Source organism: Anopheles stephensi, unplaced genomic scaffold (assembly GCF_013141755.1).
Source record: "Anopheles stephensi strain Indian unplaced genomic scaffold, UCI_ANSTEP_V1.0 ucontig253, whole genome shotgun sequence".
Classification (NCBI taxonomy): Eukaryota; Metazoa; Arthropoda; class Insecta; order Diptera; family Culicidae; genus Anopheles; species Anopheles stephensi.
The window spans coordinates 62,501-68,153 of record NW_023405184.1 but is presented as its reverse complement, the minus strand read 5'-3'; positions in this window follow the sequence as shown (position 1 = coordinate 68,153).

The window sequence follows — 5,653 nt, the reverse complement described above, 5'->3', positions numbered from 1 at the left end:
AAATTGGCTCCCAGTCTTGCGTTTTCAGCGAAAACCGCATCTAAAACGGTTGCTTAGAGCCGCCAAATCAGTGGAAAAACCCCTCCATACAAAATGTATGGGTTTTGTTTATACCACACTTCACTGTTTTTTCCTGTTTTTTGGTCCAAATTCACTTCCAAATGATAACAAACGCCTTTTTATCACTTTAAGCACTCTGTAAAGAATTTAAACACTTTTTCACCTTTTTTTCGACAATTTTTGCGCAGCTCACGGAACACCACCGCCGCTGTCAACTGTCAAACGCCTCTGCAAGCTCCACTTCTTGTGGTGCCCTTCCGTCAATTCCTTAAGTTTCAACTTTGCAACCATACTTCCCCCGGAACCCGATTTTGGTTTCCCGGAAGCTACTGAGAGCACCGAATGTAGTAGCGTCTCCCAATTGCTGATTGGCATCGTTTACGGTTAGAACTAGGGCGGTATCTAATCGCCTTCGATCCTCTAACTTTCGTTCTTGATTAATGAAAGCATCCATGGCAAACGCTTCGCTTCAGTTGGTCCTACGACGGTCTACGAATTCACCTCTCGCGCCGTAATACCAATGCCCCCAAAACTTCTGTTAATCATTACCTCTGGGTCTATACAAACCAACCAAAAGACTCAGACCGAGGTCATGTTCCATTATTCCATGCAAGATTATTCTCGGCCAACGCCAACCCTGGGCGGGTGTGGACGCTTTTGTACTAGCCTGCTTGAAGCACTCTAATTTGTTCAAGGTAAATGGGAGCTGCCCGGGCACCACGCACCGGCTCGGGACGTGCCCGACCGATCACGAGGTTGACGCCCAGGCACACCATTGTGAGTCGCAGCCGCGAGCTCGCGCACGAACGTATCCGGCGTGTGCCGGGCGCCCGCGGCGGTCGCGTGTCTGGACGGGGAATCAACTTCGAACGTTTTAACCGCAACACTTTAATATACGCTAGTGGAGCTGGAATTACCGCGGCTGCTGGCACCAGACTTGCCCTCCACTTGATCCTTATTGAAGGATTTATGCTCAATTCATTCCAATTATGGACCATCGTTAGAGAGGTCCATATGTATTTCTCGTCACTACCTCCCCGTGCCGGATTGGGTAATTACGCGCCTGCTGCCTTTCCTTGGATGTGGTAGCCATTTCTCAGGCTCCCCTCTCGGAATCGAACCCTGATCCCCGTACCCCGTCGAACCCTGGTAGGTCCTCTACACTACCATCAATAGTGATAGGGCAGACATTGCAAGATCTGTCGTCGGTCAAGCGACCATACGATCGGCATCCTTATCCAGACTTCAACTCAAGCCGCCCGGAGGCGATTGGTTTTACTAATAAGTGCACCAGTTCCACCGCCCGCAAGCGGACAGCGGTCCGGCATGTTGCATGTATTAGCTCTGGCTTTTCCACAGTTATCCAAGTAACTGAAGGGTGGATGATCTTGTGAATTATGGCTGTTGTACTGAGCCTTATGCGGTTTCACATTCATTTATGTTTGTACTTAGGACATGCATGGCTTAACCTTTGAGACAAGCGTATATTACTGGTAGGATCAACCAGAATTCGTCTTCGTCAATTGCTTGTTCGATATTTTTTGTCTACCAGGGCACCAGTCCGCAGACTCTCTTTTCTACGTTCATCAGGTGACACAATCTTTGTTGTGACCACTCTCATTGACTGCGGCAGTACACCGACTCCAAAGCGCCAATAACCACACGAGCAAGGTTGTTCAGGAGGATGTCAGATTATCGATGTACATCGTACACCAACATTTGACGTACCGAGGCATTACACCCCGCACGCCCCCAACAGGACCAATCCAAGGCTCGCATACGACCTGCGACTTACTGCGGCTCCCTGAAGGTCCCCGTAGGACGACCATCACCAGTTAAGGTGTAGTTGACTTGTCAGGGGCACGGTAGTCCCACAAGTCCCCGATTATTCGTGGATATCGTCCTACGATTGTTTCTGACTCCTTTTGGCTCCCCGCAGGTCCCCGTAGGACGACCATCACCAGTTAAGGTGTAGTTGACTTGTCAGGGCACGGTAGTCCCCACAAGTCCCCGATTATTCGTGGATATCGTCCTACGAGTTTTTGTGACCCTTGGGTTCCCGGCAGGTCCCCGTAGGACAACCATCACCAGTTAAGGTGTAGTTGACTTGTCAGGGCACGGTGGTCCCCACAAGTCCCGATTATTCGGAGATATTGTCCTACGAGTTTTTGTGACCCTTTTGTTCCCGCAGGTCCCCGTAGGACGACCATCACCAGTTAAGGTGTAGTTGACTTGTCAGGGCACGGTAGTCCCACAAGTCCCCGATTATTCGTGGATATCGTCCTACGAGTTTTTGTGACCCTTGGGTTCCCGAACTTTGCTACGATGGTTCTGCCTCCAGAGGAGACTTATGAACACTTCGTATCATTTCTTACACCGAACCATGGGATCGCGAGATTGCTCCCGGATCCCTAATCACCTTACATTTTCGTTTCGTTTCCGTACACTACGATGAGCTAATTCAATTTGTTTGTTCGTCTGGCGAACGTTTTATTGCGGAATTACCGCGGTACTTCCAGCCGGGTATGGCTGCCGTACGACCTACAGGATAGATCATCGAACCACTTTTCGTGCATATTGTCCGTCGAGGGTATCACCTCGATACCCCCAACAGACCTTTGGACACTTCCTCACTACTCCTTGGAGCAGCAATCAGGGAACCATATAGTAGGAACAGCCGAATATGGAACTCTTTTCGTACTTTGGACACCTCCTATAACTTGTATGGCGACTTCGGGGACCTTCATTTCGTTCTCAGTTGGTACCCCTATTTCGGTCTTTGGACACCTCGTCTTACCCGTATAACTCACTTTAGGTCCACTTATTTGCCTGATATCTCATCGTGAACCCGTTTTTCGTACACCGTACACACCTAGGAACACCACATATGCGTTTCCCTTTCGATCGTGAAGTTTTCAAATTTTTCGATTTTTGGTCCTAGAAATTCATGAACGGTGGGAGACCAAAATTTTTCATAAAAAAAAAATTTTCACCGTTTGACCATAAAAACCTTCTTTTCGTACATACCCCATCATTTCTTCACGTTTTAGGCCATTTCTGAAATTTTCGCTTCGATAGTGTGTCCCCTATAATACAAAATGAACATTTTGCATCTCCCACAAGTGGCCATTTTTTTCCGCCACTGAAGAACACGACCTCGGGAACTCGGACCTAGGACGTGGCCATGTAAGTCATAGGCCACCCCAACTTTGCAAAATACTGTTTCTTTTCACTTTTCATGATCTAAGGCGCGTTCCGACGGCGTTTTGAACAAATTTATGAGAAAAAAAATTTTGACCCTCGGACCAAAATTTTTCGTTCGGGGCCCCATGGCCTATGGCCAGTATGGGAACTCGGGATGCCGATATGACAAAATTTGTCAAAAAATCACTAAAAAGTCGCTATGGCCCATTATTAGAGCTTGTTGAGACCTTTCTAAAACACCTTGGTTGACCCCTGTCCGATAAGTAGTTTTCGAGATATTCGAGAAAATGTGATTTTTTGGGACTTAGAAAATTTTTGACCCGTACCCTAAGAAAAAGTGATTTTTTCATAGGACAATTTTTTCTTCGCAAATACTGTTTGGTTTCACTTTTCATTATTAGAAACGCGTTCCGAAGCCATTTTCATCAAAATCTCGTGAAAAAAAAATTTCACCCCCGGACCAAAAGTTGGCCGTTCGGTGCCCTATGGCCTATGGCCAGTATGGGAACCAAGGATGCCGATATGCGAAAAAGTGTCAAAAAATCACTTGAAAGTCGCTATGGCTCATTAAATAGAGCTTAGTAAAGACCTTTCTAAAACACCTTGGTTGACCCCTGTCCGATAAGTAGTTTTCGAGATATTCGAGAATAAGTGATTTTTTGGGACTTAGAAAATTTTTGACCCGTACCCTAAGAAAAAGTGATTTTTTCATAGGACAATTTTTTCTTCGCAAATACTGTTTGGTTTCACTTTTCATTATTAGAAACGCGTTCCGAAGCCATTTTCATCAAAATCTCGTGAAAAAAAAATTTCACCCCCGGACCAAAAGTTGGCCGTTCGGTGCCCTATGGCCTATGGCCAGTATGGGAACCAAGGATGCCGATATGCGAAAAAGTGTCAAAAAATCACTTGAAAGTCGCTATGGCTCATTAAATAGAGCTAGTAAAGACCTTTCTAAAACACCTTGGTTGACCCCTGTCCGATAAGTAGTTTTCGAGATATTCGAGAATAAGTGATTTTTTGGGACTTAGAAAATTTTTGACCCGTACCCTAAGAAAAAGTGATTTTTTCATAGGACAATTTTTTCTTCGCAAATACTGTTTGGTTTCACTTTTCATTATTAGAAACGCGTTCCGAAGCCATTTTCATCAAAATCTCGTGAAAAAAAAATTTCACCCCCGGACCAAAAGTTGGCCGTTCGGTGCCCTATGGCCTATGGCCAGTATGGGAACCAAGGATGCCGATATGCGAAAAAGTGTCAAAAAATCACTTGAAAGTCGCTATGGCTCATTAAATAGAGCTTGTAAAGACCTTTCTAAAACACCTTGGTTGACTCCTGTCCGATACGTAGTTTTCGAGATATTCGAGAATATGTGATTTTTTGGGACTTAGAAAATTTTTGACCCGTACCCTAAGAAAAAGTGATTTTTTCATAGGACAATTTTTTCTTCGCAAATACTGTTTGGTTTCACTTTTCATTATTAGAAACGCGTTCCGAAGCCATTTTCATCAAAATCTCGTGGAAAAAAAATTTCACCCCCGGACCAAAAGTTGGCCGTTCGGTGCCCTATGGCCTATGGCCAGTATGGGAACCAAGGATGCCGATATGCGAAAAAGTGTCAAAAAATCACTTGAAAGTCGCTATGGCTCATTAAATAGAGCTTGTAAAGACCTTTCTAAAACACCTTGGTTGACCCCTGTCCGATAAGTAGTTTTCGAGATATTCGAGAAAATGTGATTTTTTGGGACTTAGAAAATTTTTGACCCGTACCCTAAGAAAAAGTGATTTTTTCATAGGACAATTTTTTCTTCGCAAATACTGTTTGGTTTCACTTTTCATTATTAGAAACGCGTTCCGAAGCCATTTTCATCAAAATCTCGTGAAAAAAAAATTTCACCCCCGGACCAAAAGTTGGCCGTTCGGTGCCCTATGGCCTATGGCCAGTATGGGAACCAAGGATGCCGATATGCGAAAAAGTGTCAAAAAATCACTTGAAAGTCGCTATGGCTCATTAAATAGAGCTAGTAAAGACCTTTCTAAAACACCTTGGTTGACCCCTGTCCGATAAGTAGTTTTCGAGATATTCGAGAATATGTGATTTTTTGGGACTTAGAAAATTTTCGACCATGACATATATGAAAAGTGATTTTTTCATAGGACCAAAAAGTTTGTCCAAATAGGGTTTTGGTTCACTTTTTATGGTCAGATAAGTGATCCGATGCTATTTTCATGATCATTAGAGGGATTTCACGCTGTGACCAAAAATTTTCATACTTCATACTTGTCCCCGTGCCGTATATGGGAGGACCGGGGGAACATGTCTTCGTAAGTCGTGATGTTCAGTGACGGATTTCTGGGACTTAGAAAAAAAATGTGCTCTCAGGCACA